Genomic DNA, 23,116 nt, shown 5'->3' with positions numbered 1-23,116 from the left:
CTTTCTATGCACGTCTAATACGTTCTATTATGTTTTTTTCATTTTCAGTCCCTTAATGCATCAATGATCATAAATTATAAGTTAAAACTGATCCCCATCTTAACCCTTCTTTTCTTTTAACTTGCAAAATTCTTATGTATAGTTATACTTCTACATATTTTTCTAGCTATACATGCATCTCATAATCTATAGCCGTATATATGTACATGTACATTAAAAAGCGCATTTTCAATAAAACAATACAACAGTGTATTTAAACAAAAATTATGATTTAATTACTTAAGATACATGATATAATATGCATGTGCTTTTTCATATATATATATATATATATATATAGAGTCTATAAGAATCTACCAACCAGTAAACTTAATAGGTATTGGATCATCAAAATTGACAATACTACACAAACAGGAAAAATTATATGAGTCTGAAAGATTGTGTAACAATACCGATAAATAGATGGAAAACAAAACACTAAAAAGTGTTGAATATCATTGCACAAAGATGGAAAAACTGAACAGATGATATAAATTATACAATAATTGCAAATATTTCGGCTCAACATATGGCCTTCTTCGGTGACAAAAGTTTTAACAATAATGAGATATAATGTATAAGGTGTAAACATAGATCACTAATAATACAGGTAAGTTTTGGTCGATTGATTTTAATCCAAAATCCTGAATATAATAATATTAACACTAGACTGTAAATTTAATTATTTCTTTCTATTGATTCCATCTGGATGGAGGACACCCAGTGTTTTTATCCAAAACCTCTCCCGATTTTCTCTTTGCCTTTTTTGCCATGTACAATCCTGTTCGATCACAAGGATCTTCATGTGATCAAAATCTTTCAGGTTGTGATCTGGTAACCTGAAATGTTGGCTGACAGGAATGTACGGTTTTTTTGTGAGGTCACTCCTGCAGTATGGTTAGGTTTGGAAAGGTCAGCACGGACAAGTATATTTCTCAGGCTGTTAGGTTGTTTGAAGGCAATCATGGGAGGCTCAGGAAAGATTTTGGATAACTTCGAATGTTTCTCGATTGCTGTCCAATGATCGCGAATGGTCTTGAAACTATTTCTCAGGCATGGATGGTAGGTGAGCACACATGGGATTCTTTTACTTTCTGTTTATCTTTGTAAGTTAGCAGACTGCTTCTGGGGATGGATTCCGCTTTTTGAAAACTATTTTTGATGTTTTTGTGTTTATATCCCCTTCTTTTTAAATGTCCTTTAAGCTGCCCCAGACGTTGTTTTGCAGTGTCTTCAGAGGAGCAGATTCGCCTTATTCTGAGAGCTTGGCTGTATGGAATGCTCTTCGTGCAGTGTGGAGGATGGCAACTTTCAGGCGACAAGTATTGATGAGTATCTGTAGGTTTAGAGTATATATCTGTGTTTATTATACCTACAGATAGGGTGCTAGATATATCAAGGAAGTTTATGGTGGAATTAGATGTTTCATGGGTGAATTTGATGGTAGGGTGTTGATTGTTAGCATTTGTTATAAAAGTTTCTAATTTTTGGTCTCCCTTGTCCCATTTCATGTCAACGTCATCAATAAATCGATACCAGGAAAGCGGTTTTTCGATGGAGCACTCCAGCAGTTGCTTTTCAAATTTACCCATGAATATATTGGCATAAGATGGAGCCATTTTTGTACCCATAGCAGTACCATTTGTCTGTAAATAGTGTTCTCCTTGGAATGTGAAGTTGTTCTTTTTCAAGACCATAGTAAGCATTTCAACTAAGCAATCAGTAGGTGGAATTTTAGGAGATCGAGAGTCCCAAACTTCTCTACATGCTTCAATACCATCCGCATGGGGAATATTCGTATAGAGAGAGGTGACATCCATAGTGACAAGAGTAGTATTGGCAGGTAGAGGGTTTAAATCCTGCATCTTTAGTAAGTAATCTGTAGAATCTTTAATAAAAGATGGCAAGTTTTCTACATGTGGTCGAAGATAGTAATCAACGAATTCGGATATTTTTTCGGTGGGATGACCATTAGCTGAGACGATTGGTCTACCTGGGTTACCAGGTTTATGAATTTTAGGGAGCAGGTAGAATCGCCCAGGTTTTGAATTTTCAGGTTTTAAATATTTGAAAGTATCTATATCAATGATGTTATTGTCACACATTTCCTTTAAACATTCTGTTATTTCCTCGCTGAATTGGAGGGTGGGGTCCGAATTAAGTTTTTTGTAAAACCGGTCATCATCTAATTGGCGAATGGCCTCTAGGACATAGTTAGATTTGTCCATGACGACAACTGCACTCCCTTTGTCTGCAGGTTTAATAACAATGTCGTCATTATCTCTCAAATTTGTCAAAGCCACACGTTCATCAGGTGTTAAATTATCATAGGTCTGATTGTTTATTTTTACATTTGTAAGTATATCCGTTTTAACATTGTCTATAAATGATTCTAAGGTGGTGTTTTTGCTTGGTTTAGGGACCCAGTTGCTTTTCTTTCTAAATCTATATTCATTGGAGTCATCAGAGTCACTATCTGAGGTGGTGCTATCGTCCTCTTTCGATGCAAAATGTTCCTTGATGCGGAGGCTCCTGGCAAAATAATCCAGTTCCTCAGACAATTTAGTATCATTCACTGGACCAGGGACTGGACAAAAGTTTAGGCCTCTGGATAGTAATGACGTTTCGTCCTCAGTAAGTTGTTTGCTGGAAAGATTAACAACGGTATTGATCTTGTTGCTGAGGACTTGAGGTCTACGTCTAAAATGTCTGTTTTTGGTTTTATTATTCTTTTTTTCTTTTGTACTAATGGATGGGAAAGAAGTACCATCCCGTTGAAATTTGCATCTTTGTCTGGAGCGGAGAGTGGCGGTCTTAGTGTTGGTTATATCGCTCTCCTTAGAGAACACTGTATTGAACATCTTAAAAACCTAACACGTCAATTTGACTCCTTGTCTCAGGCTTGCAAAACAGATCTAACAGCAAGCGAATTCGAGAACATCCAAGAGCGCCTGAGCGATATAACCAACACTAAGACCGCCACTCTCCGCTCCAGACAAAGATGCAAATTTCAACGGGATGGTACTTCTTTCCCATCCATTAGTACAAAAGAAAAAAAGAATAATAAAACCAAAAACAGACATTTTAGACGTAGACCTCAAATCCTCAGCAACAAGACCAATACCGTTGTTAATCTTTCCAGCAAACAACTTACTGAGGACGAAACGTCATTACTATCCAGAGGCCTAAACTTTTGTCCAGTCCCTGGTCCAGTGAATGATACTAAATTGTCTGAGGAACTGGATTATTTTGCCAGGAGCCTCCGCATCAAGGAACATTTTGCATCGAAAGAGGACGATAGCACCACCTCAGATAGTGACTCTGATGACTCCAATGAATATAGATTTAGAAAGAAAAGCAACTGGGTCCCTAAACCAAGCAAAGACACCACCTTAGAATCATTTATAGACAATGTTAAAACGGATATACTTACAAATGTAAAAATAAACAATCAGACCTATGATAATTTAACACCTGATGAACGTGTGGCTTTGACAAATTTGAGAGATAATGACGACATTGTTATTAAACCTGCAGACAAAGGGAGTGCAGTTGTCGTCATGGACAAATCTAACTATGTCCTAGAGGCCATTCGCCAATTAGATGATGACCGGTTTTACAAAAAACTTAATTCGGACCCCACCCTCCAATTCAGCGAGGAAATAACAGAATGTTTAAAGGAAATGTGTGACAATAACATCATTGATATAGATACTTTCAAATATTTAAAACCTGAAAATTCAAAACCTGGGCGATTCTACCTGCTCCCTAAAATTCATAAACCTGGTAACCCAAGTAGACCAATCGTCTCAGCTAATGGTCATCCCACCGAAAAATATCCGAATTCGTTGATTACTATCTTCGACCACATGTAGAAAACTTGCCATCTTTTATTAAAGATTCTACAGATTACTTACTAAAGATGCAGGATTTAAACCCTCTACCTGCCAATACTACTCTTGTCACTATGGATGTCACCTCTCTCTATACGAATATTCCCCATGCGGATGGTATTGAAGCATGTAGAGAAGTTTGGGACTCTCGATCTCCTAAAATTCCACCTACTGATTGCTTAGTTGAAATGCTTACTATGGTCTTGAAAAAGAACAACTTCACATTCCAAGGAGAACACTATTTACAGACAAATGGCACTGCTATGGGTACAAAAATGGCTCCATCTTATGCCAATATATTCATGGGTAAATTTGAAAAGCAACTGCTGGAGTGCTCCATCGAAAAACCGCTTTCCTGGTATCGATTTATTGATGACGTTGACATGAAATGGGACAAGGGAGACCAAAAATTAGAAACTTTTATAACAAATGCTAACAATCAACACCCTACCATCAAATTCACCCACGAAACATCTAATTCCACCATAAACTTCCTTGATACATCTAGCACCCTCTCTGTAGGTATAATAAACACAGATATATACTCTAAACCTACAGATACTCATCAATACTTGTCGCCTGAAAGTTGCCATCCTCCACACTGCACGAAGAGCATTCCATACAGCCAAGCTCTCAGAATAAGGCGAATCTGCTCCTCTGAAGACACTGCAAAACAACGTCTGGGGCAGCTTAAAGGACATTTAAAAAGAAGGGGATATAAACACAAAAACATCAAAAATAGTTTTCAAAAAGCGGAATCCATCCCCAGAAGCAGTCTGCTAACTTACAAAGATAAACAGAAAAGTAAAAGAATCCCATGTGTGCTCACCTACCATCCATGCCTGAGAAATAGTTTCAAGACCATTCGCGATCATTGGACAGCAATCGAGAAACATTCGAAGTTATCCAAAATCTTTCCTGAGCCTCCCATGATTGCCTTCAAACAACCTAACAGCCTGAGAAATATACTTGTCCGTGCTGACCTTTCCAAACCTAACCATACTGTAGGTAATTGTCAGCCTTGTGGGGACAAGCGCTGCAAATGTTGCAACCAATTGCAGCATTCATCAACATTTCACAGTAAGACCACAGAAAAGACATACAAGATCTTTTGCAATGTCAACTGCAAAAGCTCAAACGTGATTTACGTTCTTGAGTGTCCTAGATGTGGTCTCCAATATGTTGGTGAATCTATGCAGCCATTTCACAAACGCCTCAATGGCCACAGGAGTGACCTCACAAAAAAACCGTACATTCCTGTCAGCCAACATTTCAGGTTACCAGATCACAACCTGAAAGATTTTGATCACATGAAGATCCTTGTGATCGAACAGGATTGTACATGGCAAAATAGGCAAAGAGAAAATCGGGAGAGGTTTTGGATAAAAACACTGGGTGTCCTCCATCCAGATGGAATCAATAGAAAGAAATAATTAAATTTACAGTCTAGTGTTAATATTATTATATTCAGGATTTTGGATTAAAATCAATCGACCAAAACTTACCTGTATTATTAGTGATCTATGTTTACACCTTATACATTATATCTCATTATTGTTAAAACTTTTGTCACCGAAGAAGGCCATTTGTTGAGCCGAAATATTTGCAATTATTGTATAATTTATATCATCTGTTCAGTTTTTCCATCTTTGTGCAATGATATTCAACACTTTTTAGTGTTTTGTTTTCCATCTATTTATCGGTATTGTTACACAATCTTTCAGACTCATATATATATATATATATATATATATATATATATTTATATATATTGGTGTAACAACATGAACAACAAGTTAAAATTAAAAACTTAACCAACATTAAACATTAAAATTCAATTACATTTTATAAACACAGTTAAAAATAGATATCTTTAACATAAACATGATAATTGAACTGCATGTATTTACAAAATGTACAATCAGAATAAATATATATCACAGTTGTTGGAACTAAATATCACAGTTGTTGGAATTAACGGTATATCACAGTTGTTGAAAATAAGGTATATCACATGTTGAAACTTTATCACAGATGTTAATTCAATGTATACAGGATGGGTTGATAGCAATCACTCAACTAACTGTCCAGAAACTCTTATCAAAGAATCAGTAACTGAAGATTAAACAAAGGTATGTTAAGAAAGGCATTCTAGTCTGTAAAGAAATGTAGACAGTTCCCATGTATAAAGCTGTATCAGTTCTGAAACTGCCAGTAAAATAGTTGCATGTACATGTACCAACACTTTCTTTAAAATAAATGATTGGAAATAACTAAAACATTAAACAAGTTTTAAAGTGCAAGTGTAGGGAGGAAACATTTTTTTTGTGGTAATTCAAATTAAAAATATTCTATTTTCCCACTGTCCACCACTAATCACGGATCAACTAAGCCAGTTATAGCAATCCATTACTATTTTACTGGCATGAAAGAAAGACATCACTGTTCCATTTCTTCCAGTGTCGAATTTAGTGGTTCACTGAGGTTCCTGTGGTTAAAAATGGAGAAGCAGCGAAGGCAGACATTCTTCGCAAGAGCAGGTTTTGTGCAACACCTGTTGTGTACCCACTGATCACAAGCATCACACTGAAACCAGGATATGTACTTGTCCTTTCGAATAGGCTTGGGTGGTTCATTGCTACCACAGGTATTGCACAAAATCTCATCAGCATCATTGATGGTATCAGAGAGGGTGTCCTAAAAGTCATTGTCATTTTCAACGTCATTCCCCTCCTCCTCCCTCTCTGAAAACATGTAAGAAATTGTCCTTTGGCTGTCTTGGCTGTCATCGTCCGTCATGTCAATCACCACACGTCTTCGTCTCTGATGCCATCAAGTTTCCTGAGCTTTTCCTCAAACTCCCTTTCCACGTGAGTCTCAAATTTAGCCAAGCGCTCCGCATCGATATGGGACTTGGCCTCCTCAAAAAGCTTGATAATGTCTTTTTTCTTGCAACAAGAATCTAGCTACATTGCCTTTTAAGTAAGACCAAACCATATCGATGGGATTGAGCTAACAATGATAAGGAGGTGTGAGTAAAATCTCATGGCCATTAGCTGATGAAAGAGCATCTATTATATACCTAGGTTTTTTTTTTTTTTTTGCTTCACTAAATCAAGCAGCTCGGCCTTTTTCATTTTCTTATCATACTGTACAATGCTCTTCTCCAGTCATGCCGAGATCTCTGACTTGTTGCTGCTAGTGTTTGGTACCCTTGAGTCAGTATCTAAGTGGCTGTGATACGGAGAATTGTCCATTATGATTACAGACCGAGGAGGCAGTTTAGGGAGAAGTGTTTCTCTGAACCACTCTGTAAAGTGCTCCTTATTCATCTCGTCATGATAATCAGAGCTGTTGGTTTTCGACTCAAATGTAAGACGACATCCGGGGATTAGGCCTTGTTGAAAGGAGCCAACATCTAAGATTATCAATCTAGTACCCTTGCCAGAAGGTACTTTCCGATGGGTACCTTTACAGTGGGTCTCAAAGACAGACATGGACGTGCTGGGAACATCCAGCCAGTCACCCTTTACTACATGATTAGTGTTCAGCCAAGTCTCATCTAGATATACAATATGACGACCCTTCTGCCTAAACTTACGTATCTTACGAAGATATGCCATTCTAAAAAAAACGATGTCCTCCCTCTCCGACACAAATCCTCGGCTTGACGTATTCATGTAGAACCTAAAAAAAATAATCATATAAATAGAAACATTCACAATTCCATAACACTTAAGGGTTACACTTAAACATACATGTAACATGGGGCGCAGAGAACATACTTTTAAATCCCAATTACAGATGGGTGTCAATAACATTCTATATTTGTCAGTTTAAGAGGTTACCACATTTTAATAGAGACTTCTGCAGGTTTATGTTTAAATGGAACATATTACAAAAGTGAGTGATGCATTAGATTTTATTTCAATATGTTTAATAACTTGTAGCTATAAATTGTAATTGTGGTTTATTTGTTTTCAGACAATTTTGCTGATGACTACACAGCAATATTTCCAAGATGTATAGATGTCTTTCAATACTGAAATGTGTATTTAATGCAGGTAAATATTTCATTACTCCAAGTTATATAAGTGTTTCATATTTTGGAATCACTGATTTTTATGTTGTTTTTGTTGTATTTAGACACCTCTAACAAGAAATTTGTTTACATGCACATGTACAAAAATATAGGTTTTTATGCAACACAACCATAGGTTTGAATTAGGCTGTCAGTTTTCACGTTTGAATTGTTTTACAACAATTGTGATTCGGGAGCCTTTTATAGCTGAGTATGGGCTTTGCTCATTGATGAAGACCTATACTTGTTAATTTTCGTGTCATTCTGGTCTTTTGTGGAGAGTTGTCTCATTGGCAATCATACCACATCTTCCTTTTTATATTTGAAAGTTGTTTTTCAATTTAGACTTGTGTGTATATACAATTGATAATTAAGCATGTAAAAAGAGATGATTTAAGATACATGTTCTACAAAATAATAGATTAAGTCCAAACATAATGAATGAAATTAATTACCGAAACCCCAGTAAACGCAATGTTCCGGACACTGTTGAAATGGAAACGTCAATGTCTTTCTTTTTCAGAGCTTGCTGCAGACTTGGCATGGTCACTGACTGGGATTTCTTGTGCAGATCATAGATGTTCCTTCTCACCACACCTTTGTCGAAATCATTCAACTTCCGGTTCTTCTCGACAGTTTTCTGGACAGCAGCCTTATGAACTGCCTTCACCACATCCTGCACAGCATCATCGCTGGCATCTGTATGGACGTATCTTCTAATTGTAGTGGGTTTAATCCCTGAAATTTCAATTGTTTATGTATTTCAGCATATAACATAAAAATGATAGAAAAAACTTGTATATAATTGTATAGAGTGTATTCAAGGTGATTGGGGACATTTATTTATCTTCTTGTTTGCATAATCATAACACATTGTTGTTCGACTTGCATAGCTTGACAACATATTTCAAGTTTTCTTATCCGCACTTAAAAAAATTATACATTTGACCCAATAACATTTTCTGAAATTTATCATTTTAATATACACGTAATTCATTTAAAATTACTATATTCGGTGTATGTCATGTATGTGGAAGGATAGGAACTGAATTTATTTCCAATGGTACACCTGACCCTTGCATCATTTTCATGTTTAATTGTTGATGTGTATTTACAGTGAGCTGTAATACCTGTAAATGTTGCTGTTGATGTCTTGACCTCAACTGGCTCAAGATCCCTATGATTCAGGTCTCAAACAAAGTTTGTCTGCTTTGAAATCATAATTGTTGATTTTTTTATGCAAATAATTTTATTTCTTAATAAGATTTTTTTTTAAGTTAATTTTACCTGTTGCCTTCACTAATCTTTTAATTGGATTCTGTATTGCCCATGGCTTATTTTTCTCCTTTTCTGTTTAAAAAAACTGGAAAATATTCCTTAATAGTTCTTTTGTCTGAAAACAAAACAAAAAACATGTACATATGACCAAAGCGGGGTAATCCATAGTAAGGATGGGATGTGATTTTTCTACTTAAGATTCTTGTTAGTTCCAATTTTCAAAATAAAAGTTTACATTATATATCTATGTATATAAATTTTGTTATTGTGTAATGATTTTTCTATAAATGTTTCCTTTCATTAACCAATTTTTAAGTTTTTTAGCTCACCTGGCCCAAAGGGCCATATGAGCTTTTCTCATCACTTGGCGTCCGGCGTCGTCCGTCGTCGTCGTCCGTCGACGTCCTGCGTTAACTTTAACAAAAATCTTCTCCTCTGAAACTGCTGGGCCAAATTTAACCAAACTTAGCCACAATCATCATTGGGGTATCTAGTTTAAAATAATATGTCCGGTGACCCAGCCAACCAACCAAGATGGCCGCCATGTCTAAAAATAGAACATAGGAGTAAAATGCAGTTTTTGGCTTATAACTCAAAAACCAAAGAATTTAGAGCAAATCTGACAGAGATACAATTGTTCATCAGGTCAAGATCTTGCTGCCCTGAAATTTTCAGATGAATCGGACATTCCGTTGTTGGGTTGCTGCCCCTGAAATGGTAATTTTAAGGACATTTTACAGTTTTTGGTTATTATCTTGAATATTATTATAGATAGAGATAAACTGTAAACAGCAATAATGTTCAGCAAAGTAAGATCTACAAATAAGTCAACCAGACCAAAATGGTAAGTTGACCACTTTAGGAATTATTGCCCTTTATAGTCAATTTTAATCATTTTTCGTAAATCTAAGTAATCTTTTAGAAAAATCTTCTCCTCTGAAACTAATGGGCCAAATTTAACCAAACTTGGCCATAATCATCATTGGGGTATCTAGTTAAAAAAAAATGTGTCCGATGATCCGGCAAACCAACCAAGATGGCCGCCATGGGTAAAAATAGAACATAGGGGTAAAATGCAGTTTTTGGCTTATAACTCAAAAACCAAAGTATTTAGAGCAATCTGACAAGGAGTACAATTGTTCATCAGGTCAAGATCTTTCTGCCCTGAAATTTTCAGATGATTCGGACATTCCGTTGTTGGGTTGCTGCCCCTGAAATGGTAATTTTTAGGAAATTTTGCTGTTTTTGGTTATAATCTTGAATATTATTATAGATAGAGATAAACTGTAAACAGCAATAATGTTCAGCAAAGTAAGATCTACAAATAAGTCAACATGATCAAAATGGTCAGTTGACATCTTTATGAGTTATTGTCCTTTATAGTCAATTTTTAACCATTTTTCGTAAATCTTAGTAATCTTTAACAAAAATCTTCTCCTCTGAAACTGCTGGGCCAAATTTAACCAAACTTAGCCACAATCATCATTGGGGTATCTAGTTTAAAAAAATATGTCCGGTGTCCCAGCCAATCAACCAAGATGGCCGCCATGTCTAAAAATAGAACATAGGAGTAAAATGCAGTTTTTGGCTTATAACTCAAAAACCAAAGCATTTAGAGCAAATCTGACATGAAATACAATTGTTCATCAGGTCAAGATCTTTCTGCCCTGAAATTTTCAGATGAATCGCACATTCCGTTGTTGGGTTGCTGCCCCTGAAATGGTAATTTTAAGGACATTTTACTGTTTTTGGTTATTATCTTGAATATTATTATAGATAGAGATAAACTGTAAACAGCAATAATGTTCAGCAAAGTAAGATCTACAAATAAGTCAACCAGACCAAAATGGTAAGTTGACCACTTTAGGAGTTATTGCCCTTTATATTCAATTTTTAATCATTTTTCGTAAATCTTAGTAATCTTTTAGAAAAATCTTCTCCTCTGAAACTACTGGGCCAAATTTAACCAAACTTGGCCATAATCATAATTGGGGTAACTAGTTATAAAAATGTTTCCGGTAACTCAGCCAACAAACTAAGATGGCCGCAATGGCTAAAAATAGAACATGGGGGTAAAATGCAGTTTTTGGCTTATAACTCAAAAACCAAAGCATTAAGAACAAATTTGACAGGAAGTAAAATTGTTGATCAGGTCACGATCTATCTGCCCTGGAATTTTCAGATGAATTGGATAATCGGTTGTTAGGTTGCTGCCCCTGAATTGGTAATTTTGAGGAAATTTTGCTGTTTTTTGTTATTATCTTGAATATTATTATAGATAGAGATAAACTGTAAACAGCAATAATGTACAGCAAAGTAAGAACTAAAAAAAGTCAGTAAGACCAGAATAGTCAATTGATCCCCTAAGGAGTTATTGCCCTTCGTAGTCAATTTTCAATAATTTTCTTAAAATTTTAGTTTTATAACTGCAAGACACTGACATGCTGTATGGCTTTCTTAATCAACAGTTATCATTTATACATTATTGTTGCATAGTAGTATATAGAAGTTTTTGTTTGAATGTAGCTGTGAAATTGATTTAAGGTACTACATTTGTAGAAAAAAAAGTAACTAATTTGAAAAATTTCTAATTTGTTTTAAGCACTTCTTGATGATATTTATATTTTTCTTTTGTAATTTTGTGAGTTTATTAATAATTGTATTGTTCTGGTAGCTGTTAATACTTTCATTACCATCAGTCATATTCGACAGTCAGGATAATAACTTATATTTCAATTAAAGAAATGGTTGTAGGTGGGAACTTAGAGCTTGAAACTCCCCTAAAACACTTGAATATATATAAAGGAGAATAAATGTTGTTTTGTTTTGTTTTTTCTTGAGAGAAGTATTAAATTTCCGACTTTTGTTGCAGAAGCTCGACACAGGGATAGTTACATGGGGTGGTACTAGTTAATTTCTTAAAAGCTTTATATTTAAGAAGGTAGAATCCCTGGATCTGTCATACTTTGTATATAGATGTCTTATGTTATTGAGTTTTAATATGTCACATGTCCATTGACCTTGACCTCATTTTAATGGTTCAGTGACTGATCGACCACTTGAAAAAATATAGTATTCTTAGTTTCTGTCTTAATATGAGTAACATGATAACTTTGTTTGGTATGTAATTATACCTTATATAACAATGTTAGATTTTGATTGGTTGATAGCCAGTATATTTTTCTCATATTCTTATATTTGTTCTTCATTTCAAACGAATTTGCCTGTTTTTCACCACTGCCGGTGATTTTGCCTCACATAACCATGGTATTTACCATTTTCGATATTCCTCTTTTACCCTCGCGAGCGTCTTCCCACCAAAATTATTAAGAACCTTTTTAACTTTATCACGTTTATTTAAAGACAACATGGTTAAGCACTATTAATGGAGTTAAACAGAATACTTTAACAACAAAAATGTCAGATATAAAGTGGAAAAAAAGACTACACAAATGAATGATTTAATGATGGAATAACAATGACGTTTAACATACATGTAGATACCATGGCAAGAAGACAGCACTTAGTAACTTGTATATATGTATAATTCACGTATTACTACGATTTCCCTTCTCTCTACAGACAGTTTCAATCAAAATTTATTCAGTGTAATTAAACAGATATAAAATGTTATTGGGGGATATTTGATATCTGTTCAAAAGTACAGGCTTTGGACTTTCATAAATATTTGAAAATTACAGTGATGCAGACTTTTTTCTAAACGCTTTCAGATATGATGCTGATTTTTGGTATGTGAGTTTACCATGACGAGTTGCACATCAAGTTTAGGTTTAGTTTGACTCCCCTGATTTTTGCCAAAGTTAAGGGTTAATGACTTCGAAAATTGTTGAAAATCACACTTATGCAGACTTTTTTCTTTACGCCTTCAGATTTTGAGCTGATTTTTGATATGTGAGAATATAGTGTTTGTGTCTACATGTGTTATTGAAATTGCAGATTTTTTTTCAATTTTTTGAGACGGGGCCATTCGTGTCGTTTTAACAAATCGAGAGATCTAGAGATTTATTTTTATTTGTATCCATCTAATGATTTCAGCCTCTTTTTTCATGATTTAACAGTTTGGTTTATATTGTACTGTTACACCACTGTCCAATATCAGTGGAGGGTTGGGACCATACTTTAGTACAAGTTTAACAGTGCCACATACTGTATGTATGTGCCTGTTATTCAGTGGTTGTTGTTTGTTGCTGTGTAAAGTATTCGTTTTTTTTTTCATTGCTTTGTTTCTACATTGATTAGCATTAAGTTTTCTGGTTTGAATTATTTTACAATTGTCATTTCAGGAACATTTATGTTTGACTAGGGGGTATTGGCTTGGCTCATTGTTGAAGGCAGAACAGTGGCATATAGTTGTTAATTTTATATAGTATAACAGATTACTATAATCATGATAATTTAAATTTAATTGACTTTTTTTAAGGTGACCATGAAGCAAGACATATTAAAATTAGAGGCCAGTTTCTAAAAAATACTATATGAAGTTGAATATTAAAATTAAAAAGGTGTGTTATGTTTATATCTTACAAATGTATTCTGATTACAAATTTGATGATGAAAAAAAATTGTGGTCAAGCAGAGAAAAAAATTCGGAATCCAGAATGAGATCTCCCAATACCTATAGTTTTCAATTCAGAAAAAAAAATGATAAAAATAATTTGATTGTCACTAAAAAGAATGTTTCTGAAAAGAAATTCTAACTAAGACAAAAAACTAACGTTTGAATTGTTTTACACTGTCTTTTTATAGCTGACTATGCGGTATATGGTTTGCTCATTCTTGAGGCCGTACGGTGACCTATAGTTGTTAATGTCTGTGACATTTTGCTCTCTTGTAGACAGTTGTCACATTGGCAATCATACCACATCTTCTTTTTTATATATCCCTACTCAGTGTAACAAGAAAAAGTAGCCGTTGTGCTTGGTGGCATTGGGATGTTTTTAGCTCTTTAATTGGGTTGTTGTCTCTTTCAGTTTCACACATTCTCTGTATCATTCCCAATTTCATGAAAATTTACTGTTGTGTCATTGATGTTAATGATCTGCGAAGTATGATTTCTCAAGAGGTTGTGGGTTTGTTCTCATTTTGATTTTTACTGCATACTTGAAAAATTGATTTTGCAGCTTATAAATTTGATTACATTTTGTCGAACAGCATTAATTTGGACTAATGATTAGGGTTCAAGACTGGACATTGCATCAGATAAACGTATGTGTATTGACGTGTTTATCTACAACTGACCTAGAAAACATGGGCGCATCCATTAACCTCTCACGTGACCGGTCAGCCATTACAACCTTGAAAAATAAAGCACGTGCATTGATCAAAACATTATCGATTTTCTGTTTACATTTGTGTTTCTTTCATTTAATAATTTATTTTACTATGGATAGCGCCGAAAGTTATAAAAAAGGTGAAGGCAATTCTTCTGCAGTTAATAGTTATACAAATAATAGTAGAAAACTCCAGATGTGGAAAAAATCAATGTGTGAATTACACAACGAGTTGCACAATGACTGTCATTGTTTGATCCCATACAAATTTCATTTGATTCCTTCTGACGAATTAACAAAACTCGAGTGGATAAAAACAATCAATTAACAGAAAAACTTTGCCAAAACATGTTGATGTATGTTCCGAACATTTTCTTGATGGTGCACCGTCAAAAAGAAATCCGTTTCCAAAATTAAAACTTGGTTATGACAGTAAAGTTACACCCGGCAGACGCAAGTTAGCACGTCGTGAAACGGCTGTGAAAAAGCTAAAATTAAGTTATGTGAATGATTCTGGTGACGATAATGTGTCGGACTCTACTGGTTTTGAAGCTCTAGACATTTCTGTAAATAATGACAATGAAACGTATCCCGAGGCTACATGTAGTTTTAATGTAGCTTATCCTGAAACTGTAACTGAAGCTACCCAGTATGATGAGACTGACTTTCTTATTCATGACGACCATCCCTATGCTAAAAAATGGTCAGACATGCAGACAACATCAACTCAGACAAAACTTTTATTGACCGAGGAGAAAGGTGTTCAGAGTAAAATAGAAGGGGGGACCATGCCAGCAAATACGAACATTGTGACTGACAGTGATGCCTTATTATATACTGGTGTAACCGAGTTTTTTTTTACTTTAGTGGAATAACTACGTGCAGACAATCAATTCAATTTTCAACTAGATATTGCAGATCAGCTTTTGCTTGTACTGATGAGGTTAAAACTTCATTTGATATTTGATGATTTAGGACGTCGCTTTGGTATTTCAAAAAGTTTGGCATGTAAATTATTTAATTCTTGGATGCCAATTCCTGCTGAACAACTTAAAGGCTTGGTTGTTTGGCTTCCAAGAGAAACAATTCGAGCTTGTATTCCCGAATCATTCGGGAAAATTATCCTCGTACAACTGTGATTGTGCTGAGACATTTATACAGAGACCAACAAATCTTAAGAGTAGGTCAGAGACTTATAGTAACTACAAGTCACATAATACTGCAAAATATCTTGTTGGCATTGCACCTCATGGACATATAATGTTTATATCTCGGGCTTTTGGAGGTAGGGCAAGTGATAAATTCATAGTAGAAAAACGTGGGTTGTGTCAGTATCTTTTGCCAGGAGACGAGGTGATGGCAGATAGGGGTTTCACAATTGATGATTTACTTTTCCCACTCAGAGTCAAACGGAATATTCCAGCCTTTACAAAATGTAAACCACAACTTAATAATGAAGTAATTAAAGTTTTCAAAATTCTAAGTAGTACTGTTCCAGTGTCCTCCTTGAAAAACTTTGATGACATTCATCTTGTATGTTCAGCCCTTGTACACTTAAGATCAGACTTAATAAGAGAACCTGATGAATTTGCTGAAATTTAAGTTCTTTATTCAGATAGTTTATTTTGACTTGGTCTCATGTGTACAATTCTGTTATTAACCTAACACATTATAGTTCAATTGATATTTGCCACTGGACATTAAAAAACAATCAATCATCACTATGTGTCATACCAGTCCGATACATGTATACATTTATAAATACAAATGTAGGCATAATATTTACTAAACTAAATAGCTATATATATATAGTGCATGAATGAGTTTCTATTTCAATAAATATACCTATGTTAGTTGTATAATGCAGGACAATTCATCAGTGAATGCAACATGTAGCTTTAAGTAAAATTATTTTTCAAATATGCTTTTCTGGGGGGAGGAGGGGGGGGGCTCATTATTGAAGACTGTTTACTTAGGTTACATACATTTGTACATGTATATTTGTTAAAATTGTTGTTTTGCTTTTTTTGTTGATACTTATAATTGAAGTTGTCTTATTGGCAATCACACCACACCTGTACATAAGGGGGGCTCATTGTTGAAGACTGGTGACATACATTTGTACATGTATATTAGTTAACATTGTTGTTTTGCTTATTTTGTTGATACTTATTGAAGTTTTCTTATTGGCAACCACACCTGTACATATACATGCACTACAACTGATTACAGTAAAAAAAAATTAAAAATAAAACATAATTTTATTCTTCTTTACATTTGTTTGTCACTGTTTAATGATTCAAATGTACATACATAAATCTGTTCTTATTGACTCCAAAATGTATCCAAAATTATTCCGTTTTATGTTTATATTTGTCAAATTTTAAAAAAGGAAGTGTCACTACTTAAAATGAACATGTGAAAGGTTTAACCTAAGTTAAATTAAACGAAAGAATAGAAATAATTTAATCAGCTTGTGCAATTTTAATTATTTCATAAAATTTCTAAATATTCTACTTAGTACAAGACGATCGTTGTCAATCTCATCGACTATTCTGTTCAGCATTTTATTAGAATAGAACGTCCCTAATCTGCGAACTAGTTGCTGAATATAATCTTCATCAAAAGCTATATCTATAAAAATGTTATCATCTGGACTTCTCCAAATACAAATTTTAGCTTTATGTAACCCGGTACAAAACATTGTTAATTATATTTGCATAAAGTAGGCTCTCTTTTTTCTTCAATACATAAATCCCCTCACTATTTTTTTCTACATCATATTTTGTATTGGCAATTAGTTCGTCTAAACAATTCCATTTGTTGGCAATAGGAAATGGGCATTTTACTTCCAGTATAGTGTCCCCATTCATTATGCCATCCGGACTAGCTGATAGCCAATTTTCTGTCAACGACACATACATCCCGTGATCAATAACATTATGGCCCTCGGACTGTAAATATTTTTTCGCAAAAGGTTCTTGCTCATTACCATATCGTGTAAACTTATTCCCTGTAAACGTAGGGTACAAATGTTCTCTGATAAATGCAGAGAAATCTGTGGTTTCCTTTATTGGAACTTTGTTAGCACTGCTAGCTGTAAGGCGTATTTTTCTGGCATCCTTCCACAACACACTTCCACTCTGTCCTTTGGTGTTCATATGTAACTCTTGGACCTTAGCAGGGGTGAGAGAAATGTACTTATTTACGAAATTAGAACACTTTCCGCATGAGTCTAAGGCTGTATGATCGCCATGATCTTCTTGAATTATATCCTTAGTGAAAGGTTTACATGTAAAACTTTAACGTGCCGTCGTTCTTTTGATGCTGAATAAAGGAAGTAGGTTAGAACTGTTAACTGCTTCCTTAAACTCTCTATCCAATGTATACATTGGTGTATCCCGACTACCTGGTATGTTATTATCTTCGTCACTGTCCATTATATCTTCCCCTGCTTTGGTTCCACATTTCTTGTTGTTCCACGATTCCATTTTGCATTTTCATCCGTGCATGCTACACCTTTCAAATTGTTTCGAACTGCATGTTCAATTTTCCACAAAACAGCCCCAACATGACTACATGTATGGCCTTGACCAGCCATACACGAACACCACTCGTTTACTATTGAACCATCTTCATTACAAAGTACAAATACCTCATCTGTTCTTGATACTGTTTGAGACAATCTTACTTATCCTTTAAACATAATTGTCTTATTATTGTTAATATAATGCGTTGTTACACCAACGTTTCCACTTTGAAAATAGTTAAAGCTTTGAAGGCTTTTAAAGTTTTTCATTTGTTGACCGTCAACTGATTTCGACTCCACAAGTACGTTGTAAATATCTCCGTACATCATTTTTGGCCATACACGCATGTCGTCAATCTATGTTTTGACTTTATCAACACCCGGAGGTTTCCATTCTTTTGCTACTGTTGACATTATGTTGATTTTCTTCGTTAAGATCGATTGACAATAAAGGCTTGTTTACAATTTTTTCACGGTTGTAATGGCGGCGCTGTTTACGACGACACTTAGGAGTCGTGTCTCTAACTAAGGGGGATAATCGAAAAAACCTGTCTATAAGGTAGGTTTAAAAATATCAAGTTATGATTGATAGGGGTTGACATAGCTATAGGCATAGGTAAAGGAACAGAGATTCCGGACTTGAGTACTGTCCAGTGATAGGGGTGGACATAGCTATAGGCATAGGTAAAGGAACAGAGATTCCGGACTTGAGTACTGTCCAGTGATAGGGGTGGACATAGCTATAGGCATAGGTAAAGGAACAGAGATTATTTATAGGGGTGAACATAGCTATAGGCATAGGTAAAGGAACAGATATTATTTATAGGGGTGGACATAGCTATAGGCATAGGTAAAGGAACAGAGATTCCGGACTTGAGTACTGTCCAGTGATAGGGGTGGACATAGCTATAGGCATAGGCAAAGGAACAGAGATTCCGGACTTGAGTACTGTCCAGTGATAGGGGTGGACATAGCTATAGGCATAAGTAAAGGAACAGAGATTCCGGACTTGAGTACTGTCCAGTGATAGGGATGGACATAGCTATAGGCATAGGTAAAGGAACAGGGATTATTGATAGGGGTAGACATAGCTATAGGCATAGGTAAAGGAACAGAGATTATTGATAGGGGTGGACATAGCTATAGGCATAGGTAAAGGAACAGAGATTCCGGACTTGAGTACTGTCCAGTGATAGGGGTGGACATAGCTATAGGCATAGGTAAAGGAACAGAGATTCCGGACTTGAGTACTGTCCAGTGATAGGGGTGGACATAGCTATAGGCATAGGTAAAGGAACAGAGATTATTGATAGGGATGGACATAGCTATAGACATAGGTAAAGGAACAGAGATTATTACTGTTGCCAGACTCACTTTTAAGAATCTTGGAATTTCACTTTTTTTCCTATTCCTAATTAAGCCAATATATATACAAAAATATGTTTTGAGAAAAGGTATGAACGTTAAAATTGAGAATGACAACGGGGAATGTGTCAAAGAGACAACAACCCGACCATAGACACTTGATAGAACAGACAGAAGGTCACCAGTAGGTCTTATATGCATTGAGAAATTCCCGCACCCAGAGGTGTCCTTCAACTGGAAACTACACAAATATATATACTAGTTCAGTAATAATGAAAGCCATACTAAACTCCATATTCTATATATATATTTTTTGTTTAATAGCTTAATTTAAAAATCTTACGAATATTTATTATTAATCTGTTTTTAAGGTACCTACTACCAGTTGTCACCCAGTGTCATTTAAAGTTACTAGAGCAGAAATTTAAACCATGAAGAAAGTGATACATTGTATACATGGTAATTAACCAATAGAAAATATTTTTTTTCAAGATATTCTGATATCAGACAACTCAGTTGTCAAAACAAGTAGAGAACTGTTAGTACAAATGAAGTAGATTGTGCCACTTTTGTTCTCTTGTTCATATTTTCAAAGCCTGTTTTTTAACTGAACTCATCCTTTTGATTTCTATACACACATTATGTAAAAGTACATTAGATTACAACTAGGCTGAAAAAGTTCAATTTCATTAATATGAAACTTTAACCAATATATACATGTATTTGAATGGTTTTACACTAGTAATTTTGGGGCTCTTTATAGCTTGTTGTTCGGTGTGAGCCAAGGCTCTGTGTTGAAGGCCGTACATTGACCTATAATGGTTTACTTTTTTTAAATTGTTATTTCATTGGCACTCACACTACATCTTCCTATATCTATATATATCATTTGTAACTCTATATCATATATGTATAAGGTGAACCAATGTGCTTGTAACTTTGGATAAAAGTCTCGTGAAATGGTGATAAAAAATCACTGTATTCCTGTACACAGGTACACACGTTTGTCAACAAATGAAAATTTGAAATAAGCAGAACTTAAGATACTAATATAATTACTACAACACTTTAAAAGAGTCAATTGTTTTTTTTTTGAAACCTTGGATCAGATAAATATAGAAAATAATATTTACTATTTATCAAATCTATTCATAACTGCTGACTTCTACTTTCACTTTTTCCTCTCCCAAAGCAATTAAACAAAATTTAACGGTTTCAAGTTTTGACGTCACATACTTGTTGAGTAAACAGGCGTTTATAAGTATGACATTTGATTTCTATGATTTTTATTCTCACAATTATTTTAAACATGATTATGTATTTACCATTATTAACTTTCATATATTATAATATTTTCATTTCTGTTTTGTAGATTTTCTAGAGGAACTACATATTGAGTTACATAACAGACATAGAACTATCACAGTCACATATAATGTCTTGGAAGCAGCATTTTATAAGATATCAATAAGACAGTGGACATACTACCATTTTGGATGAATTATAGACTGAAGAAGTTTTGATCTGACATTAAGGACTGGGCCATACAATTTTTGCCCTAATCCTTTAAATTTTTTGTTTAGATGGGACTGAATTGGCTTGTGTTTCTCTGCATTTTTAAAGGCAAAGACTTGATTGACTATTTGTAACAATACAAACTTTATCGAGTTATAAAGAAAACAATGCTAACTGATTTTTGTATTGCCTGTGAAAAAAAGAGCTCTATATATGAGAGACTTAAAGATTTGGCTGCAGCAGTGTTAACTATTTGTATAAAGCTTTATGTTTTAGAGGGGAGAAGACATTGATGCTTCAAACCTTTTATGCAGATACCTTATGCTAAGAAGTTTTCTTCTGTCAGGTGTCCCTTTTCCTTGACAACATTTTCATGTTTCAACAAAACCATAAAAATATACCTACCAGGTGGTTTGATCTGCTCTTGACCTCATTTTCATGATTCATCGGTCAATGTTATGTTTTGTGTTTTGGTATGTTTTTCAATTATCATAAGCAAAACAAGATAAAACTACTTTAGTGTACTGAAGTGGACAATTGTAAGGTGTACATGTCTGTCTGACCTTGACAGCAATGGCTCATTGTCATGGATCTTTAAAAAAATGTCTAGTTGATGAGATACATGTGTATTCTGATCCTATAGAGCGATCAATTTGTTGTCCTTTTTAGAAATAGTGTTGAGCTTTATCTTGAACCATTACTACTATATTGATAGGGTTCATACCCCCCTTTCCTTGTCCCAATAGCACATTGAATTCTCTAAAAAAATTAAGGAATAGGTTCATTTTTTAATGAATTAAAGGCTATTTCCTGCATTACAAATATATCTGAAAAGATTTCATTGATTAATTAAAGAGCTTAACTGTCATAGCTAACATCCAGGAGGGTGTGTGTGACAAATATCTTCAAAGGGTTGTTTGAAAAATTTAAGTTTAGCATCAATATTTAATATTTTTGCTTCTTACAATGATTTTGAACAGAAAATGATAGTTTGAACAAATATTGGTTAAGTTAATTTAAACGAAGATTTTGTAAATCTAGGCATTTGTCTCCATGACGACCAAATTTCCTCATCAACCTTATTTCATTATTTTAAATAATTTGATGTTACAATCAATTACATGGAGAAAAATTAAAAAAAAAATGCTTGATTAAAATTTTATTATTATAAGGCCACACCAATTCAATTCTTTGTTTGACGGACCTGCCCGCACCTATTTTTTTCAAAACAGATTTTTTTTTTTTATATTCCCGCTTCCCGCATCCGGAAATATAATCATGTCCATATCCCGCACCGGATTTTTGTAAATATTATAAAAAGATATCAACATTTGTTTTTAAAATCACAGTCTAACCTGTATATAACGATTTCAAAGCTATAAGCACCCCACGGCCACACTGTTTAAATATTTGTGAGAATATTTGTTTCAGCATGAAACCAATTTATCCCAAGTGGGAGTGCTCCAATATAAATATATAACAGCGGAAATACCTGTACAGAACAAAACATTGGTTTCTTTCCACCTTACTTATATTCCTTATCAAAAAAAATGTTCGTTGTTAGAATGAAGTACAAAGAACTTCTGAAATATTTGCCTTCAACAACAATTATAATGTATGCTGGCGGAACAAAACTATCCGTACCCGCTGCAGGTTTGTGCACCTGTCCTGATTGATTTAGGGGTCTGTCGTTCAGTAGTTATCGATTGTTGATGTGGTTCATTGGTATTTTCCCGTTTGGATATATATGAATTAGATCGTTGGTTTTCCTTTTAGAATTGTGTACACTAATATTTTTTGAGTCCCTTATAGCTTGGATCAAAGCCCTGTGTAAAAGGCAGTCCTTTGACCTGTGTTTGTTATTATCAGGTTGAGAACAACCCTCCTTCATCCAAGGGGTCATTTTACTGATGTATAAAAGAACATTATTTTATTCTCCCGGGCGCTTTATTTTCTTCCCGGGCGCTTTTTCTTTTCTTCGGGCGCCTATTCTCGGGCGTCCCGGGCGCATTTTAGTAGGACCGGAAATACCACGGATTTGTATAGTGCTACTATACAAAACCTTTGAAAACTTAGAATTTTTTACTCCAAAAGAGGAGAAATACATCATATTTTAAACAACTTT

General features: G+C 34.6%; 1 pseudogene; it reads right to left on the bottom strand.

The window, feature by feature from the left end:
• Nucleotides 1-7,006: 7,006 nt before the first annotated feature.
• On the bottom strand, nucleotides 7,007-18,073 carry LOC143058185 (uncharacterized; annotated as a pseudogene).
• Between the last annotated feature and the right edge of the window lie 5,043 nt (nucleotides 18,074-23,116).

Source organism: Mytilus galloprovincialis, chromosome 14, assembly GCF_965363235.1.
Source record: "Mytilus galloprovincialis chromosome 14, xbMytGall1.hap1.1, whole genome shotgun sequence".
In the NCBI taxonomy this organism is placed as follows: Eukaryota; Metazoa; Mollusca; class Bivalvia; order Mytilida; family Mytilidae; genus Mytilus; species Mytilus galloprovincialis.
This window is presented reverse-complemented; position numbering and strand designations above follow the sequence as displayed.